Source organism: Gorilla gorilla, chromosome 3 (genome assembly GCF_029281585.2).
Source record: "Gorilla gorilla gorilla isolate KB3781 chromosome 3, NHGRI_mGorGor1-v2.1_pri, whole genome shotgun sequence".
Classification (NCBI taxonomy): domain Eukaryota; kingdom Metazoa; phylum Chordata; class Mammalia; order Primates; family Hominidae; genus Gorilla; species Gorilla gorilla.
In genome coordinates this window covers 198,462,810-198,484,429 of record NC_073227.2, presented here as the reverse complement: position 1 = coordinate 198,484,429, position 21,620 = coordinate 198,462,810, and the positions used below count along the sequence as shown (strand labels likewise).

The 21,620-nt window shown below is 39.8% G+C and overlaps 1 long non-coding RNA gene across 5 annotated transcripts in view; it reads right to left on the bottom strand.

Moving 5' to 3' along the window:
- LOC101142849 (uncharacterized protein C9orf85) overlaps positions 1 to 20,889 on the bottom strand; it is a 284,381-nt gene extending 263,492 nt beyond the window's left edge. For 2 of the 5 annotated variants that reach the window (XR_008678855.2, XR_010133554.1), the window contains exons 1-2: positions 20,457 to 20,889; positions 14,318 to 14,433 (exon numbers count right to left, since the gene is read on the bottom strand). This is a non-coding gene — a long non-coding RNA (uncharacterized protein C9orf85). The remainder of the gene's footprint in view (positions 1 to 14,317; positions 14,434 to 20,456) is intronic. The other 3 variants (XR_010133552.1, XR_008678854.2, XR_010133553.1) reach the window with 2 other exon arrangements.
- Between the last annotated feature and the right edge of the window lie 731 nt (positions 20,890 to 21,620).

The window sequence follows — 21,620 nt, the reverse complement described above, 5'->3', positions numbered from 1 at the left end:
CCACTACACCTGGCTAGTTTTTTGTGTTTTCAATAGAGGGGATTTCACCATATCGGCCAGGCTGATCTCAAACTCCTGGCCTCAAGTGATCGACCTGCATCAGCCTCCCAAAGTACGGGGATTACATGTGTGAGGCACCACGCCCAGACAACTATTTCTGGAAGGAAAGTCTAGGGTTGCAAATAGAACAAAAGCAACAAAAGCCTTACAAACAGAGAATCCATAAGCTACAATTAGCTACTTGTAGCAAATCCAGATCCCAGAACCTTGAGTAATCCTCATTTTTTTCACTGAAAAATACTAATCAGAGAATGAGTTCCAAGCACACTATATGCCAGGGTGATAATGTCTTAGTGAATAAGACAAGGTGTCTATCTTCATGCACTTACATGCTTGTGAGGAAGAGCACCAATAAACAGTTAAAGAAGCAAGTAATATAATTTCATGTAAAAACTAAAAATATACAGGGTAAAAAAATAGAGTCATTAGGTAGGTTCGTTGGGGAAAATATATTTGAAAAGGTAACATTTGAGCAGAGACCTCTTTGTGTGAAAGAATAGCTCATGCAAATATCTGGGGCAAGAATGATCCATGCTTTGGGGTGGAAAGGATCAGAGTGTGCTCAAAACACAGCAAGTAAGCAACTGGGGTGGAGATAGACAGAGAGAGGAAGAGAGTGGTGGAAGGATCCTAGAGTAGCTCTCAATCTTGGTTATACATGAGAAACTTCTGGGAAGCTTTTAAATTCCCTGTGCCGGCTGGGCGCGATGGCTCACGCCTGTAATCCCAGCACTTTGGGAGGCCGAGGCAGGTGGATCACCTGAGGTCAGGAGTTCGAGACCAGCCTGACCAACATGGAGAAACCCCCGTCTCTACCAAAAATAGAAAAAATTAGCCGGGCGTCATGGTGCATGCCTGTAATCCCACCTACTCGGGAGGCTGAGGCACGAGAACGGCTTGAACTGTGGAGGCGGAGGTTGCGGTGAGCTGAGATGGTGCCATTGCACTGTAGCCCGGGCAATAAAAGCGAAGCTCCATCTCACACACACATACATACACACACAATTCCCCAGACCCAGCTAAAGTCAGTATTTTTCAAGTTCCCAGGTGATTTCCCATGTGCAGTCAAGACTGAGAATCTAGGCCCTTCTGGGCCAAGTAAGGATTTTCGGCTAGGTGTAACAGGGGGTCACTAGACATTTTTATTTTGTTCTTTCATTTTGTTTTCTGTTTTTTTTTTTTTAACAGTGGAGTGTCATTATCTAACTTATATTTGCAAAAAATAATTACAGTTCCAGTGGGCATGGAAGACAATAGAAACAAGTCAAAAGTAGAAGCAGGAACACCAACAACAAGCCGCTGTGGCCAATGTGGGTGAGAGATGATGCTGCAGGGACAAGAGGCAGCAGTGGAGGCGGTGGGAAGCAATTGTGTTTGGAGCATTTCATCGAGTCAAAAGCACGTGCCGATGAATGGAGACAGATTTGAGAGGAGAAAATCAAGGATGACTTCTAGGTTTTAATTCTGAGCAATCGGATGAAGGTGAGGCCACTTACTGAGTCAGGTCGTAGGGTCTTCTAAACTTGGAGCTACATCAATTTTGAGACAGAAACCAAACAAGAAAACATTGCTGATTCATTATGCCTTGTCAAATGCAATTCCTAAGCATATGTAAACATAATTCACACTGCTTTTCCTTCCTCTGGCTGAAGGTGTAAGTCACGAGGCAGAGAAGAGCTGGCATTTCTCTCTCAACGATCAGGGTGCTGTAAGAAGCTGTGCATGCCTCTTACATTTTTGTAGGGATGCGTTGGAAATTGCTGCAGGTAAGGACAGTTTCTGAAATGTTTGGATTAGCTTTTCTGGAGCAGAGAATTTGGGCTGAGACCGTGGGTTTAATGATAAAATTATCATTTTTTCTTTTTTTTTGATCTCTGCCTATGGCATAGTCCTGTTAGACCTTCATGCTTAAATCTTATGAGCTATCACTTCAACTCTGTTTTGCTTTCTTGACAAAACAGAAGCTTTTATTAGGTAGATAGATGAACATATCAAATGAGCAAGGAAACAATTCCTAAACAAAGAGGATTTCAGCATATGAAGGGAGTTAATCTCCCTTTAGGCAGATAGGTAGAATCCAAGAAATGGACAAAGGTGCCTTACTTACCTTGCTTAAGAGCAATGAGTTGTAGGTACACACACTACAGAAATGAATGCTTATGTCTACTTGAGAACATATGCAAACATACTAGTAACAGCTAGCCCAAATTGGAAACAATGCAATCAATCAATACCACAATGGATAAACAGGCTGTAGAACAATGTGCTACACAAGAATGAAAAAGAAGGAACTATAGCTACGTGCAGTGATGTAGATGAATTTCACAGATGTAGTGTTGAAACAAAGCCACACATAAAAGAATGCAGACTGTATGGTTTCATGTATGTGAAGTTCAAGAGCAGGCAAACTGTTCTGTGGCGATAGAGATAAGAACAGGGCTTATTTTTGGAAGGAGGTAGAAATTAACTAGGGGGAGATGCTGAAAATGTTCTATAACTTGATCTAACTGGTGATTGCATTGGTGAATTTTTACATGTAAAAATTCATCATGTTATATACTTAATATTTGTACACTCATACATACACACATGTATACTTTTATACTTTCTATAAGAAATATATGTAAGCTATACATACAAATCTAGTATAACTTATATACTTCAATAAAAGTGATTAAATTGAAAATAATCTAAATGGTCCCAGGCTAGCCAACATAGCGAACTCACATCTCTACTAGAAAATACAAAAATTAGCTGGGCATGATGGCACACGCCTATAATCCCAGCAACTTGGGAGGCTGAGGCACGAGAATCACTTGAATCCAGGAGGCGGAGAAGGTTGCAGTGAGCTGAGATTGTGCCACTGCACTCCAGCCTGGGTGACACAGCAAATAGCTGGGATTACAGGTGTGCGCCACAGTGCCCAGCTAATTTTTGTTATTTTCAGTGGAGACGGGGTTTCGGCATGATGGCCAGACTGGTTACAAACTCCTGATCATAGGTGATCCACCCGCCTCGGCCTCCCAAAGTGCTGAGATTACAGACATGAGCCACCGCGCTCGGCCCAAATGATTTATTTTTGACTCATCAGCACTAGCTAATCAGAAAGAATACCCAGACTCTCAGAAGAGACACCAGCTTTTATAACACAACTGTGTGTACTACCCAGACATCTCCTCTGCCTTTTATGAAGATGATAAAAGAATCCACTGAAGAAACTGAAATTCTTGGCAAAACAGAGGATTTTATTAGGAAGATGGACTAACACATCAAATAAGCAAGGAAATAGTTAGATGAAATGAAAACTTTCTACAATATGAAAAACATAGTTCTATACTACAAACAACAAAATTTATATAGTGGGTTCAAACATATACACCTGAAGACTCCAGGGTTTGTAGCCTTACCCACTCTGCTGTGCTTCCTTTGCACCAGGACATCAGGCATATGTTTTTGAATTTCCTCATTAGTAAGCCTTAGCCTTTGCTTGCACTTGCTCAAATATATATTTTTAAGCACGAGTCTATATCACCTAATTTATATGAAAGGTTTGCTTTTCTCATTTGACTCTGGGTATGACTGCATGGTGCTTCAGCTCTGCAGTTTCTTTTTCTTTTGAGATAGAGTCTCACGCTGTCACCCAGGCTGGAGCGCAGTGGCATGATCACCACTCACTGCAGCCTTGACCTCCCTAGGCTGAAGCCATCCTCCCATCTCAGCCTCCTGAGTAGCTGGGACCACAGGCGCACACCACCATGCCTGGCTAAGTTTAATAGTTTTTGTCCAGAAGTGGTTTTGCCACGTTCCCCAGGCTGGTCTCAAACTCACGTGCTGAGACTCAGCCTCATGAAGTTCTGGGACTATTGGTGTAAGCCACTGCGCCCAGCCCCAGCTCTGGATTTTCAACCGAGCCCTGGGTACTGCATTTTTCTGAAAAGTGAGTGGGAAGCTTGGGCCTTTAAAGTCACTCTGACAAGAAGATCTCCTACGCCTCCATCACTAGGCAGCCTCAAGTATGCCATGACATTCCCATTAATCACCGTTAAACAGTCTCTTCTACTCTGAGAATAGTGCCTTAGACAGCTACCATTTCATCCCTTCCTACCCAAGATTGTATATGTCATACCTAGATTCATGAGATGAGTTTTTAAGGTTAACTACTTCCTTCCCAATTCTCCTAAAATTATTACAATTACTTCATGTCAGATAAATGAGAATGTTTATAACCAACAGATAAAAGACGGTAATTTATATTCAAGTATATAAAATCTAACAAGCCTCTTTGTGAAGAAACGTCTCATATTTAAATAACCTAATGTTGGCTGAGCACAGTTGCTCCCGCCTGTAATCCCAGCACTTTGGGAGGCCAAGGCAGGCAGATCACTTGAGGTCAGGGGTTCAAGACCAGCCTGGCCAAATGGCAGAACCCTTCTCTAATAAAATACAAAAATTAGCTGGGTGTGGTGGCATGCACCTGTAATCCCAGCTACTCGGGAGGCTGAGGTGGGAGAATCTCTTGGACTTGGGAAGTGGAGGTTGCAGTGAGCCAAGATTGCTTCACTGCAATCCAGCCTGGGTGACAGAGGAAGACTCCATCTCAAAACAAATAAATAAATAAAAATAAAAAATAACCTAATATTTTGGGCTTCATCTTAACCAGATTTTCTTTCATATTATCCTCAGTAGTTACTGACCTTGAAATGTCACCAAACCTGTTGAAAGGGATGAAGAATTTTGGAAGATGGGATGAGATTTAATAGTGACTTAGAATAAATTATTGAAGGAACCAGAACTTTTAAAACTGCTCATGAAGATCAAACGGGTTACATACATAGGAAATATAGCCTGATAGAACATAGATTCAAACACATATCACAAGTTTGCAATGTCATATCTTTGTATTAAAAAAATGAAAAAGAAGTGTTCCATTTTGTTCCTCCAGGCCCTATTTTACCAATAATGTAGGTTTCATAACTTGGGGTGGACCGAGAAAATTTGGAACAGCCAGATAATAGCAATATGATGATTAAAGGATTACTAATACATAGATTTGCACTTGCAAGATTAATTGATGCTTCATAAGACTTACCGTTTTTACAAATGTCAAGTAACTGTTTAGATAATTTAGTTTTTGTTCAAAATGAAATGTTCTTTTATTCCTCTTCCAAACAACTAGCAATGAGCTGACTGTGCATTTTTTTATGTTAAAATTTAGCTTAAAATCTTTCCTTCAGAGAGGATTATGTCTTCTATTAAATTGTAATTTTGATTATCACAATGTTTTCCCAGCAAGAATATTTGTTTGTTTGTTTTTAACCTAAACTAGATGCTTGGCTAGAGGATTCTAACCCACGAATAGGCTAAATCCATGATTATCAAACCCATGTTGGTTAGAATTTAATTAAGTTTATCTGAGATGTTATATAAAGATTTGAAAATAAATTGTAAAACACCACCATTCAGCTCCCATAGGATGGTAATAATACTGGATTTTTAAGCTTTTTATTATTATGAATTCATACTAGTTGTACATATTTATGGGGTACATGTGATACTTTGATACAAGCACACAATGTATAACGATCAAATCAGGAAAATTGGAGTATCCATCACGAATCAAGCATTCATCATACTGCTTTTTCTGTAATTCCCCAATGATTAAATAATCACCTTTAGCAGTTATTTGTATCACAGCCCTTATAATCAAGTCATATCAGTTTGAATGGTAGGGGGACAGAGCATCTACTTTGACTGTTGGTTAGGTTCAATAAAATTATAGAGGTGGAAGAAATGTTAGTGATACAGTATTGACCTTAACAGGTACATGAGTTGTGATAACAGTGACCAAGTGATTCTCTATGGCTTTGATTTAGGTCACAGAGTCCTGGAAAGATTTATTTATGTCTAAACTAAACCTACCTGTTGAGCAAAATTCTTCTTGTCCTGTCTTCAGGGTATATATGGATATGGAAACTTTGTCCTTTGCTGTTTGGGATTTTTTTAAATGCATTTGATTACAATTTAGGTAACCCTCTTAAAGTCAAAGCTGCTTAAGTTCTCTGTACTCTAATACCCATTTTAGAAGCTAAATTATTCTGTTGCCTTCCACTTCATCATCTTCAAGTTACTTTCCTTAAATTATTTTACTTAAAGAAAAATAATGAGAGGATTACTAATCTAGCATATTTAAAATATCCTCAACATAATCATTTCTTTGGTTGGTTGTTTAAGGAGAAACAGTGCACGTGGGTGGTGTGTGTGTATATTCTGAGTCTTAGTTGTTTATGAGACACAATCAGATGTTATTATGTAATATAACATGACCTATTAGTTTGGAAGAAGTATAATTTAAAAGAAAATAATGTGGTTTCTGGAATTAGATATGATGGGTTGGTATTCTAGCTGTACTATTTGGGAGAATTTGGACAAGTTGCTTAACCTTTCTGGGTTTCTTTTCCTCGCCTATAATGCATGGATAATAATAGTGAGAGGATTAAATAAGTTAACACATGAAATACTCAGGATAGTGCTAGGTTCTTGGTAAGTACACAGTATGTGGTAGCTGTTCATCGTCATGATGTTATTGTATACATACATGACACATTGACATATTTAGGCTCCTCACATTTCCTAGAGGGAAACCAAAACTCATGGCAGAGTCAGGAAAATGAAAAAAAAGCCAAAAACCTCTTTTTTATTGTAGAAGGTCTGACTCTTCAACCTGTCCCTTAATATGAACACTAATTGACTTGGGTACTTTCCACCATTCCCCATTTTTCCCTTACATTTTCCCATACAGGGATTATATTATATATTTATCCTCAAGTATTTTTATTTTTTTTCTTTTTTTTTCGAGATGGAGTTTCGCTTTTGTCACCCAGACTGGAGTGCAATGGTGCGATCTCGGCTCATGCAACCTCCGCCTCCTGGGTTCAAGTAATTCTCCTGCCTCAGCCTCCCGAGTAGCTGGGATTACAGGTGTGTGCCACCACGCCTGGCTAATTTTTGTATTTTTAGCAGTGACGGGGTTTCACCATGTTGGCCAGGCTGGACTCGAACTCCTGACCTCAGGTGACCCACCTGCCTTGGCCTCCCAAAGTGCTGGGATTACAGGCGTGAGCCACCATGCCCGGCCTACCTTCAAGTATTTTTAAAATTCACTAACTCAGGAGATTCTTGCTCACCTCCCATTTTCAAAAGAAAGAGAATTCACATAAAGTGAACAGCCGAAGTCGCTGAAAATTGGTTTTCCTTACACTTTCCCTCCCAGTTACAGCCTTTTTGTTGTAAGGAAGAAGGGGCTATTTGCCATCACTGAAGGGCTTTGGAGCGGCATGGTGAGTTCAGTAAAATTAATTTTTTTTCAGTCAAGTAATGAAACCTCTGACACCAAGTAGCAGCAACTTTCAGTTTAGTTTTTCATTGTCTTCAATTCAATGTACAAAACCTTGTAGTAAAAAAAGCACGTAAAAATTATTTTTTAAGTATTCTAGATGAGAAGAGAAATAGTCTCAAATTTAACAACTGTCAACAGTTAAAATCTAAAAACAGGAGGCATAGTAGGAGTTTAGAACCTTTGTAAATTTAGAATTTTGGTAAACTTCTGTTTTCGCCTTGTTGTTTCTCACTTTTGACTAACAATTTCTGTGAAATCAAGGCCTGCCTTTCTGTGCTCCACAAAGTTGCTTATATTGCTACTGTTAGCCCCAGTTAGTCCAGGGAATGGAATGTAGAGTACAGGCACCTATAGAATTTAAAGGGTAGATTTCTTTATTTTGTATTCAATGTATTAATAAGATTTTTAAAACATATTTTGGAGAAATTGCTAATTAGTATATAATCCTGATGCCAATTCTAAAAAACCTTTTTTTTTTAATTAATTTATTTATTTATTTATTTTGTAGAGACAGGGTCTTATTCTGTCACCCGGGCTGGAGTGCTCTGGTATGATCCTAGTTCACTGTAACCTCAAATACCTGGTCTCAAGCAATCCTCCTACCTCAGCCTCCCCAGTAGCTGTCTCTATAAGCATGCACCACCACACCCGGCTAATTTTCTTATTATTTTTGGTAGAGACAGTCTCACTATGTTGCCCAGGCTGGTCTTGAACTCCTAACCTCAAGCAAACATCCCTCCTCGTGCTCCCAAAATGCTGGGATTACAAGCATAAGCCTTACAAGCATAAGCTACCATGACTGGCTTCCAAAAAATATTTGTTTAAATTCTCTTCCCTCCACAAACACACGCAAAAGAAATATAATCTCCCTTCAGTTTTTCTGACAATATACCACTTTCAGTGGTTTATCTTAGACATCTCAAACCTTTAGAAACAAGTCCTGAACTTAAGAGTTCTGCATGTAGAATCAAAAGGAAAATAAACTGCCAAATCTGAAGGTTTGCATTTGAAGTTTGCATTAGTATACTTATCTCTGGATTCCGTTGATTCACATACTCCTCCTACAAGATTTTCCCTAAACACATTTTGAAAAGAAAAATGTTGTCTTTACTGAATAATTTCTCTACACACACCCACAATCACTTCTTAGTTTATTTAAATTAGCAATTGTGTCTGCCAGAAGAAAGTTCCATCTAGAGATACAAGGTTGGTTTTCCAATCAGTAGCCGTGGGATAGAATTAAGTAAATTAGTCTATGGCCACACCACCCTGAACATGCCTGCTCTCGTCTGAGCTCAGAAGCTAAGCAGGGTCGGGCCTGGTTAGTACTTGGATGGGAGAATTACATAAATTAGTTCTGTTTTTGTTTTTTTGAGACAGAATCTCACTCTGTTACCCATGCTGGAGTGCAGTGGCGTGATCTCAGCTCACTGCAACCTCCGCCTCCTGCGTTCAAGCAATTCTTTCTGCCTCAGCCTCCCAAGCAGCTGGGATTACAGGCCTGCGCCCCACACCTGGCTAGTTTTTTGTATTTTTATTATAGGCGGGGTTTCACCATGTTGGCCAGGCTGGTCTGTAACTCCTGGCCTCAAGTGATCTGCCCACCTTGGCCTATCAAAGTGCTGGGATTACAGGCCTGAGCCACCGCCCTGGCCAGAATTAAGTAAATTAGTTTTAAAGAAAGAAGAAACCATTTTACCTGTATATTGGCTAAATTATTTGATAGCTAACATACGTAATATATACCATAACTCTATCTCACTCATTACTTAATATATCCTAGTGTTATTTGCTTTAGATAAAATAATCTATACAGTATTCACTAAAATGTTGCAGTAAGTTACAGTAAAAGTCTACTCCTTTGAAGATGTTTAACAGTAATATAGATTAATTCCATAATTGGGTAGTTATACACAAACATGCCTGAAGACACTGGAGAAGGCTCACTTTTTCAGGTTTTTTTTCCTTTGTGGACTCCATGATTAGCCACACATATAAAAGGGCAAGGCAGGATTTTAACGTCCTTTCCTTGAAAACATTCGAAATCAAGAAAGAGGTGTGTCTAAGCACAAGAAACGACTGTTGTTAAAATGGTGTTGCTTTCTCATATTTCACATATCTCCAGACATAATGATTCTAGAAATTAGGATAATTACCACCTTTGCTCTCCTACTCAGCTTTTATGGATCACCTGATTTTTCTTTTCGTTGTCTAGAGAGATGTGTGAACCCAGGCAATTTGACAGCAGATTGTCCCTGTACAGACATAATTTGAAGAAGACTGAAGAAGCTTCATTCTCTTTAACTATTTGGTTTTATTTCATACAAAGAAAATGAAACGACAGAATAGTTTTTCATTTGGTTTTATTCTGGCAAATGCTATAACTGAAAGTGTAAAACCAATCAATGACACCTCTGGTTAAAATTTATTTCTGAGAATTATCCCGAAGGAGTGATTTCTGAGGAATAATATGCAGCCTTCAATTTTCTTTATCACAGCTGGATATGAAGCTAAATCCCCAGCTGGAATCTAACCACCCAGAACCAGGCACCAGATGGCTTATCTGCACCTCAACCCGACAGCTGTGTCCTGATATGCACAGCTGGTCTTCACATTTGAATGACAATATTTAAATGATAACATTATGTAATTTAGAAAAATGTGTTTGGGTAGCACGGGTCTTGAAAACTAGATTGCACAGTTGCTCTTAATGGTAAACACACAGCCTCCACAGCTAATTCACATTCCTTCTATTTGTGTTCATGGGTCTTGGCTGGAGATAAGGGTTTACTGCCACATGGCAACATGCCAGGGCCATTCATATTGTACTGCTGTCTATCCATAACGACTCTCCTGGGCACTCACCATGTTAGATTTTCCTTCACATTAAAATAAGCGCAACAGAGTTTCCACTGTGAAGTGGGAGACTTTTAAAATTTTGCAATAATTAATAGCGCATTCTGCTATGGTGGAGGAATTAAAAAGTACGTGACTGGAAGGCAGCTGCTGTGGAGATTCTTCAACATTGTTGGAATATTATTATATCTTAGTTGAACCACAAATATCACCAGGTCAACAAATAGAACAAAATTAATACCAGAATTCAGCACTTTAAATTAAACACTCCGAGAAGGGCAATTCTCAAGGAAATATATTTGAATACATTTCAGATACAAGTGAAAAATCTGACATGTTTCAAATGTGAGATGGATGAATGAATGTGAAAGGGTTCAAGAAAATATATAGTGGCAAGTTTTCTATTTTCACAATTTGACAGAGATTCCCTATGCTGCTGCTCAAACTCTGATGCATGTATGCACCACCCCAGTGACAAAAAGAAAACTTATCCTTAATGTATCTCCTAAGTAGTCATGGCGAGAAGAAAGAAACATTGTATTTGTAGTAAGGAGCTGTAGATATAGCATCTCACTGCTACTTTTAGTTTCTATAGGTTTGGTCCTGTCATTTAACTTCTATAAACCTCAATGCCTTCACCAGAAAAATGGGAGCTACAGATGATAACACACATGTGACTCTGTTTTGCAAACTGCTATGAAACAGAAGAAAGTGGTGTGACTCTCTTACTGCTTCTTGGTTCTCTAGGGACTCAGTAAAGAGTAATTCTCTTCCCCACCAGGGTTCTCAGTAAACTGAAATATAAAATTAAGGAGTGGCACAGAGAGGACTGAAGACGACTTTCATAGTTAATAAAGGCTAAGTCAGAGGCCATCCCTTGCTTCGAGAGTCAAATGGACTTCCTAGCATTCAACCCCAGATGTACGCAGCAAGGCAAGACAAAGCAGAGGCAAGGAACACAGTCCCTGTAAGCAGCTCCGGATCAACAGGAACAAGGTCAAAGATGAGGCTGGCATGCCTGGTTTTGTCTTTCAAAATTTATCAATCAAAGAAGCCACTCAAAGCAAAGGAATAGAAAGACGGCGGTTCACTGAATACCCTCGACATGAAAGGAAATATAAGGAGTGTCTTCCTCTAACATTCTTCAGCTTTTCTTCTTATTCCAGATGACTTAAACATTAACGCTTGGTCAGTCAGGGATATGGCTCTCCTCTTTGGAGGAAGATATCATAATCGAGCAGGAGAGTCCTACTCCTACTTTCATGAAACTACTCTCTCAATACCAGCAATCACTTCTGTGAGTATTTTCCTGAGTCCACTGTGAACAATATAGATTTCAGTCTCATAAGGCTCAGAAAGCTGCTAGAGTACTACATTCATTAAATCACCTCCAAGGTCACTCTGTACCCAAGGCCAAAAATGTATTCCTCATCCTAAACTATGTCCAGTCACATTGTTCAACAAAACTAGGTAAAGTTCGGTGCTTCACTTACTCTACTCTACACCACATATCCAAGCCATCACCAAGCCCTGTATGTTCTTCCTTCAAAACCACTTCTTGGCCAGGCGGTGGCTCACGCCTGTAATCCCAGCATTCTGGGAGGCCAAGGTGGGCGGATCACCTGTGGTCAGGAGTTCCAGTCCAGCCTGGCCAACATGGCGAAACCCTGTCTCTACTAAAACTATAAAAATTAGTCAGGCATGGTGGTGGGCGCCTGTAATCCCAGCTACTCAGTAGGCTGAGGCAGGAGAATCGCTTGAACCAGGGAGGCAGAGGTTGCAGTGAGCCGAGATCGCGCCACTGTACTCTTATAGCCTGGGCTATAAGAGCAAAATTTCATCTCAAACGAAAACAATGACAACAAAAATAAAACAACAACAACAAAACAAAAAAATCCACTTCTCATCACTTCACCATGAGCATCGCACCCCAGCAATTCCATTATGCTGCTTCAATTTCCTCCATGAGTTCTAAACTCTTACTATGCATTTGTTTAGTAGCTTAGATAAGTTCCATCAGAGTAGGAATTTTGTCTGTTTTATTCACTACTATATCCACAACACCTAAAAACATTCCTGATACATGGTAGGCAACCAATAAATACTTGTGAAAAGAAAAGGGAAAGGAGAGGAGAGCAGAGGAAGGGAGGGGAGGGGAGAGCAGGGGAGGAGAGGGGAGGGGAGAGCAGGGAAGGGGAGAGGAAAAAGTAAAAGAGAAGGGAGGAAGGAGAGGCAGGGAGGGAAAAAGAAGTAAGGAAAAAAGGAAGGCAAATGAAAAGCAACAATTGTTAGGGTTTCTAACGCTAAGTCACTCTTATATTGCAAGACACCCTCTTCAATTTGTGGTTGAACCTACCTTTGAAGCCTAGAATACAATGTTAGTGGTATATGAAAAGGGCTGTTATCATTTATTACAAACTCCTTATTTTCCAGCTCCAGCCTGCACTTTGTCATTATCAGCAATACCAATAGATTTCCCATCAACCAACTAGACTCCCTCTACAGTAAGGGATAACCCTCACTTTTAGTGTTATAACTTAGGTTTTAAAATGATACTGAAGAAAGGCAAAAGACTGTGATTAATTAGGATTCAGCAATGTTAGGCTACTTGATTCAAATGGATCCCCATTCATGTTTCACAATCTTTTTTGTTCAGTTATTGCCCATCTTCATAAGACTTTCCATAACAAATCTTTTAAAATGCTTCACCAATTTCTAGTCACCAATTCAATTTCAAATCTGTTGTAATCTTGGCAGGTGACTTTTACTACTCTTAGAGAAGATCAAGATTAGCAGGCATTAATCCCCCATGTTCCCTTAATCTCTTATTCTGAAAAATAACCATCTTTTTCTCCCAGATGGAGAACTGTCATTTTCCTTTCAATCTCTCCTTGAGCACCACAGTCATAATTCTGATGTTGAATGAGGCTTCTTTGGTCCCTGAGATCTAAATAAGATAGGTTTAGACTCTGAATTTATACTCTTCTGAAGTCCAAAGTCCTTTAAAACGTTTCTAGACATTTACATAGGTCTTAAATTTTCAAGCTCACCTAAGTATCTGAGCTTCTGTTTGTGCATGTGCTATTCCCATTATATACCATGTGGGGTTTGGGGGCTTTTTTGTTTGTTTTTTGAAACATAGTCTCGCTCTATTGCCTAGACTGGAGTGCAGTGGCCTGATCTGAGCTCACGGCAACCTCTGACACATGGTAGGCAGCCAATAAATACTTTTGAAAAGAAAAGGGAGAGGAGAGGAGAGGAAAGGAGAGGCGGGGAGAGGAGGGGTGGGGAGGGGAGAGGCTGAAGCAATTCTCCTGCCTCAGCCTCCTGAGTAGCTGTGATTACTGGCATGCACCACCATACCCAGCTAATTTTTTGTATTTTTAGAAGACACGGGTTTTGTCATGTTGGCCATGCTGGTCTCGAACTCCTGGCCTCAAGTGATCTGCCTGCTCTGGCCTCCCAAAGTGCTGGGATTACAGGCGTGAGCCACTGCTCCCGGCCCCACTGTATACTATGTTGATCCAGAAGCGAAATCCAGATCCTTCAAAATTTTTTGAAAAAAAGAAAGAAATATTGTTGAGTAGTGGAGACTTCATTGAAAAGGCCAGGTGGCATCGTTCTGATGATGAGAATAAAGCAGTATTCTACTGGGAGTGTCTGAGAAGGCTTTTGCTTTCTGGATGAAAAGGGAAAGATGTGGCTGATACCAGGTCCTTGTCCTTTTCCCCAGCTCGAATGTGGATGTATGTCTGGAGCAACAGTAGCTGTCTTGTGAAAATAAAGCAGCAAGTAAGTTCTCACAGTTTAGAGCTACTGAACCAATGCCAGCAGCTTTCTTACTAGGTGCAAAAAAGTAAAGCCTTGTCGCTTTAAGTTTTCTGTTATTTGCAACCGAAAGCACTTAAAGCTAATACAAAATTGCAGAGTTACCATGGTCATAACTCTAAACCTATGAAATTCAAGGGGTTTAATAATTTATGAGTTGGGTGTGGTGGTACACACCTGTTAGTCGCAGCTGAGGCAGGAGGATCGCTTGAGTCCAGGAGTTCCAGGCTGCAGTGAGCTATCACTGTACCTTTGAATAGCCACTGCACCCAGCCTGGGAAACACAGCGAGACCTGGCATTAAAAAAAAACATTTTTAAGCTGTGCCTTTATTCTAAGGGCCATCCAGTAATAAGGGCACCTAAACTACTGAGTGTCCTCAGAGCTTTGGGTGCAATTAAAAGTGAGTGGCTTCACAGCTACCCAATTCTGTGGTTAGTAGAAAATTATAAAGATGATAGGAGGATCAAAAAGCCTCTTCCACAGAAGCTACATTAGCTGGGTGTGGTGGCCCACGCCTGGGATTCCAGCTGCTCAGGAGGGTGATGTGGAAGGGTTGCTTGAACCCAAGAGGCAGAGGATGCACTGCCAATCCTCTCAATCTTGAGCCAAGATTGCACCACTGCATTCCAGCCTGGGCAACAGAGCAAGACACTGTCTCAAGCCCCTCTGATACATAAGGGGCTTCCTCATATCAGAGTTCTTATGATACCATTCTCTCAAACCACCTGACTCCCTGAATTTGTCCTGAATTTGGAGACCTGCTTAATCTCTAAATCTGCCCTCTTGAGAAACCTTAGTGTTAGTAACAGACAGCGCTAACTCTGCTTTGTCAGAGTCCTGAATTCCTAATACTGACCTTCACTCATGATCTAGCGTGATGCTATTTTAATTGCTACTGACTATCATATAAACTCAACATAGTATCTGACAGATTAATTCTGAAAAAATTCTTCGTATACAAAGCCAAAAATTTTTACAGCAACAGAAATCAATGGTTAAGTAATTTCTGTGCATCATAAATAGATTTTATACATCCTTTAAAATTACATTGTATCTGCACATGGAATTTTTTTTCAGAGACAAGGTCTCACTGTGTTGCCCCAGGCTGGAGGGCCGTGGTGCAAACAGCTCATTCTAGTTTTGAAACACTGGGCTTGAGCAATCCTCCTGCCTCAGCCTTCCATTTAATAGCTGGGACTACAGGCAGCAGTTGCCACCACAAAGTTAACTTAAAAAAAAATTTTTTTAGAAACAGAGTCTAGCTACATTGCTCAGGCTGGTCTCTAACTCCTGGCCTCAAGCAATCCTCATGCCTCAGCCTTCCCAGTAACTAGGATTACAGACATGCACCACCACACCCAGGTGCACATGGATGTTTACAGCAGCTTTATTCATAATTCCCAAAACTTGGAAGCAGCCAAGATGTCCTTCAGTAGGAGAATGAATAAACTGTGATACATCCAGACAATGGAATATTATTCAGCGCTTAAATAAAATGAGCTATCAAGCCATGAAAAGACATGGAGGAACCTTAAATGCGTATTACAAAGTGAAAGAAGCCAATCTAAAAAGTCTCCATACTGCACAATTCCAACTAAATGACCTTCCGGGAAAGGCAAAAACCATGGAGACAGTAAAAAGGTCAGTGGTTGCCATGGGTTAGAGGGGAGGGAGGGATGAATAGATGGAGTAGAGGATTCTTGCAATACTCTAATGGAATATATGCCAGTATACATTTGTCAAACCCACAGAATGTATAATACCAAGTGTGAACCTTAATATGAAGTATGGATGTGGAATGATAATGATGTGTACAATTTGTTCATCAACTGTAACAAATGTGCCATGAGGTCAGGAGATCAAGACCACCGCTAACGCAGTGAAACCCTGTCTCTACTAAAAATACAAAAAATTAGCTGGGCCTGGTGGTGGGTGCCTGTAGTCCCAGCTACTCCGGCGGCTGAGGCAGGAGAATGGTGTGAACCCAGGAGGCGGAGCTTGCAGTGAGCCGAGATGGCGCCACTGCACTCCAGCCTGGGCAACACAGCAAGATTCCGTCTCAAAAAAAAAATATATATGAACTATGGATGTGGAATGATAATGATGTGTAGAATTTGTTCATCAAGTGTAACAAATGTGCCACTCTGGTGGGAAGGCTATCATGTGTGGGGGCAGGGGTATATTTTGTACTTTCTGCTCAATTTTGCTGTGAACCAAAAATTGTTCTTAAGAAATAAAGTCTTCAACTTAAATGTAAGACCTGAAACTATAAAAATTCTAGAATAAAATCATAAAATCTAGGAAAAACTCTTTTGGACATTGGTCTAGGCAAAGAACTTATCACTAGGTCCTCAAAAGGAAATGTGACAAAACCAAAAATAGACTAATGGGACTTCATTAAACCTAAAAGCTTCTGCACAGCAAAAGAAGTAATCAACAGAGTAAACACACAACCTTCAGAATGGGAGAAAATATTTGGAAACAATGCATCTGGCAAAGGACTAGTATCCAGAATTTAGGAAGAAATCAAACAATACAATGACAAAAACAACAAATAACCCCATTAAAGAGTAGGCAAAGACATGAACACATATTTTTCAAAAGAAGACATACAAGTGGCAAACAACCATATGAAAAAAATGTTCAACATCAGTAATCATCAGAAAAATGCAATTTAAAACCACAATGAGTTACCATCTCATACCAGTCAGAATGGCTATTACTAAAAAAGCAAGAAACAGCAGATGTTGGCAAGGATGTGTAGAAAAAGAAACACTTATACACAGTTGGTGGGAATGTAAATTAGTATAATCTCTATGGAAAACAGTATGGAGATTTCTCAAAGAACTAAAAATAGATCTACCCTTCCATCCAGCAATCCCACTACTGGGTATCTAACCAAAGGGAAAGAAATCATTTTATCAAAAAGACACCTGCACTCAAATGTTTATCACAACACTATTCACAATAGCAAAGTCATGGAATCAACCTAAATGTCCATCAGCAAACAACTGGATTAAAAATGTGATATATGTATATATACACACACACACCATGGAATACTACTCATCCATAAAAATGAATGAAATCATGTCGTTTGCAGCAATGTTAATGGAACCGAAGGCCATTATCCTTAGTGAAATAACTCAGAAACGGAAAGGAAAAAACTGGATGTTTTCATTCGTAAGTGGGAGCTAAACAATGAGTACACACGGACATTTAGAGTGGAATAACAGAAGACTCCAAAAGGTAGGGGGGAAGGAGGGGGTGAGGAATGAAATACTACCTTTTGGGTGCAATGTATCCTGTTTGGGTGATGGGTACACTAAAAGCCCAGACGTCACCATTACTCAATATATACATATAACACAACTACACTTATACCCCGTATCTATAAAAATAAAAAATTAAATAAAATTTTTTTAAATCTTCAGAGAACATGTTATAGAGGTCCTTAGCGGTTTTCTGGGGTATTGACAATATTCTGTTTGTTTATATAAGTGGTGATTACATAGCTGTTCATTTTCTACAAAATTCTTTAATCTATTTATTTACATTTTATGCCCTTTACTGTATTTACATTGCACAATGAAGGTTTTTAAAAAGCATAAATTTTAATGATATGCAGAGGTCAAAGAGAATTAAATAAAAAAGCAGGTTCTACAACAGTGTGTATAATACCAAGATTTTTCACCAAACAGATACATATCAAAATGTTAAGAGGCTGCTGATTTTCAACAAGAACTAGAGTATTTCAGAGATATTTGAAGGACACAAAAGTGTTTCTAAAAAATGAAAAAAATAAGCTATGTTATGTGAAAATCTTTCCTTTCATATTTTTATATGAATGAGAATTAACAGACTATTTGTGTAGCTACACACAGGATACATGTGTTCATTATTTGGATAGTTTTCTAATACTCATTATCATGATCAACAAGTAGATATCATTTTAAATGCATAATGTACTTCCTGTAAGTCACTGTTAGTTTAGAAGTTTGCTTTTATTGTTGAATTTCTTTATTGAAATCATCTGTCACACTACCTTAACAATGTCAAAGTCATTTTTTAAGTGGTAGGAAGACATCCTGACATCTACTCTGTTGCCCCAAGGCTTTACTATTGTAATGGATCACATTTATGACATCATAATGTTATAAACAACTGTCACAAAAAGCAAGATCCACCATGTTTAATAGTCTACTATGTCCTTGTTATGAAAACTATATCACAGCAGTGGCCCAGTATTACAATTACACATTGAAAATATGTTGTACATAATTTATTTTGATAAGAAATAACTTAATAGGCCCACATTCTACTGCACAATCTTGGTCTTTATAAGTCACTAAGATGACTTTTAAAGGTTAAAAAGTCAAAAAAGTTTGTGATTAGAATCTGCTATTGATTTGACAAATGGTTTTGGGGGCATGACCCAGAAAAATTATTTCAGAAGAGAAGAATGCTCTCTTTTCTCATTTAGAGAATAAGAAGATGACACTTATTTCTGTATAATGACTCTAATTACATCCAGAATGTACAATCAGGTAGTAACATCAAATGTTCCCAGATTAATGTAGACACTGATTTAAATTAGAAACACAGTACCACAATGCTCTAACATCAGCAAAAATCATTACTTACAGTTTATGAAACTGACAAGAGCAAATGCCAATCAAGTAAATAGCCTATATTTAGATAACCTAGGTAATAGTTCAGTGGGGAGTTTTGAAAAAGAAATTATCATTTCAATGCCAAGTCACGCTTACAGCTTTGAACAAGTAGCAAAACATGGACATGTTTCTCAAATGGATTTCACAGCATCAGTGCAAAAGCTGGAGGGGATGGCTTAGTTTTTTAAGCCTCAGAATTGAAATACCTAGACTCCCTGCAACTACAGCATTAAATCCTCTGTGGAACCACAGCTTCAAATGCTATCAGGAGGGACTCAACTCTTCATCCTTCTGAGACTGATAAATTGAAAGCCATGAAGTTTAGAGGAAATAAGAGAGCCTGCAGCGGTCTGAAACTCCTCCACCCACCTCCAACACACACACATACACAAACACACACAAAGGCTCTATTTGCAACATCACTTAAGATTCCATTTGAGGCTTTCCCCTTGTTAAGACTTAAGGGTGCTGTTTTTAAGACATCCAGAAATCTCACAGTCCTGCCATGCACCATCTTTATAAGCATTTAAACCAAATTTCAGGCAGCTCCAAGTAAACTAAAAACATTATTTTTAATTCTCATTTAATATATTCAAGGAAATTCTAAGTGATTACTTTCAAATGCATTATAGGTATTGGGTCAACTCTTTATTCTTCCTGTGGAAATTTCTGTGTCTCAAATTGATCAAATTGATTTCTTTTTACTGCCTTGTATGTTTCTGGACTGCCTCCTTGACATCAATTATAGGTACTTGGGAATGGCAAATTAGAATAAGAGAATTTTATTTAATTTGCCTGGTATTACACCATTCTCCCACATCTCCTACCTCATTCACAAAGCTTCGTAAAATAAGAAAGAATACTATTATTATCTCCATTTTATAGATGAGAAAAGCATGGCTTAGGAAGCTTACATGAGTTAATCACAGCTGATACATAGTCACCTGTTTTTTTAATTTTTTTTTTTAATAGAGACAGGAATCTCGCTATGTTGCCCAGGCTGGTCTCAAACTCTTGGGCTCAAGCCATCCACCCACCTCAGCCTCCCAAAGTGCCAGGATTATGGACATGAGCCACTAGGCCTGGCCACACCCTAAGTTTTAAAATCTAAGTCTCGAAAATCATCCTGAAGTATTGCTAGTTATAAGTAAGCTCTACTTAGGAACAGAAACATTTTGCCAAACAAAATTGTGTAATGCATTCTAAATTTAAATAAAAATACTTTTACAAATAGTTCCTTTGATTTATCAGTAACACTAAATATCTCTGCCCTTGTGTATAATGATTTAAAGAATGAAAAATTGGAGAGGATGCTGGAAAAACTGAGGATCATTTATTTTACGGTCTACTACTGAAACAGGAAAAGTTCCCTTGTCCCCCTTGCAGGGCTTGTGATCGGGGTGTGGCTCGCTTCTTCAGTGCCCTGCTGCTCAAACCTCTACAGGGGCATACAGACGGGCAGATTGTGAGGCTCTGACCCCACAGCAGTGTCTAGGTGTGAATGTTTACAGCTGAAGCCCCAGTGGGCATGTGTTACAGGGTGCTCTTTTAGTTTAACCGTCCGTAGGCGGTTTGTGTTAGCTCAGTTAGACCCCTGCCTTATTGCAAAGACAGAGGGCTTTCTGAATCCCAGGTTCTTACCTTGGTGTACGGGAAGAATTGGATCACACGTGGGCTTGAATGAGTGGAAAGTTTTATTGAGTGGAAGTAGCTCTCGGCAGACGGGGGAACCAGAAGGGAGATGGTTTTCTCCTGGAGTCAGGTATGGCGGCCTGACTCTTCTCTGACCTCCCGCGACAAACTCTGCATTCTTCCACTGGTCAATGGCCTGCCAGCATGCCGGTGTGCTCCTATGCTGGTGAGTTCCTTTCGACATCTAGCAGCCCCTGTATTCTCTCTGCCTATATGCTCCTCTCACTGTCCAGCTGTTTGTGCGTCTGCCTGCCAGGGTCTCGGGGGTTTTTATAGGCACAAGATGAGGGCATGGCAGGCCAGGGTGGTCTTGGGAAATGCAACATCCGGGCAGGAAAACAAAAGTGCCTGTCTTCCCCTACGTGGGCCCAGGCCCAGGGATGAAGCCCTAGCTGGGGACCACGCCCTCCTCTACCCAGCACTTCCCGTCCCCCTTCCGTATCATTTAAAGGGACCACGCCCTTCCCTTCCCAGCACTTGCCTGCGGCATCACTACCTGTTAACAGTTGTTCCTTTTCGTTTAGATTTACCTCAAAACAAAGGCGAAGGATCTAATTATATTTAGGCCCAAAACAGCACCTAAGTGAGAGTAACGGTAGGTTACTTCTAGAACTAAAATGAAAATTATTCTTCAAGTGTTAGTCAAAGGAAAACTACTCCAGAAGGAACCAAATAACCAGACACATTTAACTTCTTTAAGAAATAGCTACAGTTTAGGCAAACTGGACAGTGGATCCAGTAGGTATTTTAGTAGCCACTAAGAAGACACTTAATCGGGTAGATTCTATAGGGATTGCATATTAGTTATTTAAATACAAATATCCGGCTGGGCACGGTGGCTCACACCTGTAATCCCAGCATTTTGGGATGTCCGGGGTTGGGGGGTTGGTGGGTGGATCACCTGAGGTCAGGAGTTCAAGACCAACCTGTCCAAAATGGCAAAACCTGTCTCTACTAAAAATACAAAAATTAGCCGGGCATGGTGGTAGGCAGTAGCAATCCCAGCTACTCAGGAGGCTGGAGCAAGAGAATCGCTTGAATGCAGGAGGTGGAGGTTGCAGTGAGCTGAGATTACACCAGTGAACTCCAGCCTGGGCGATAGAGCAAGACTCC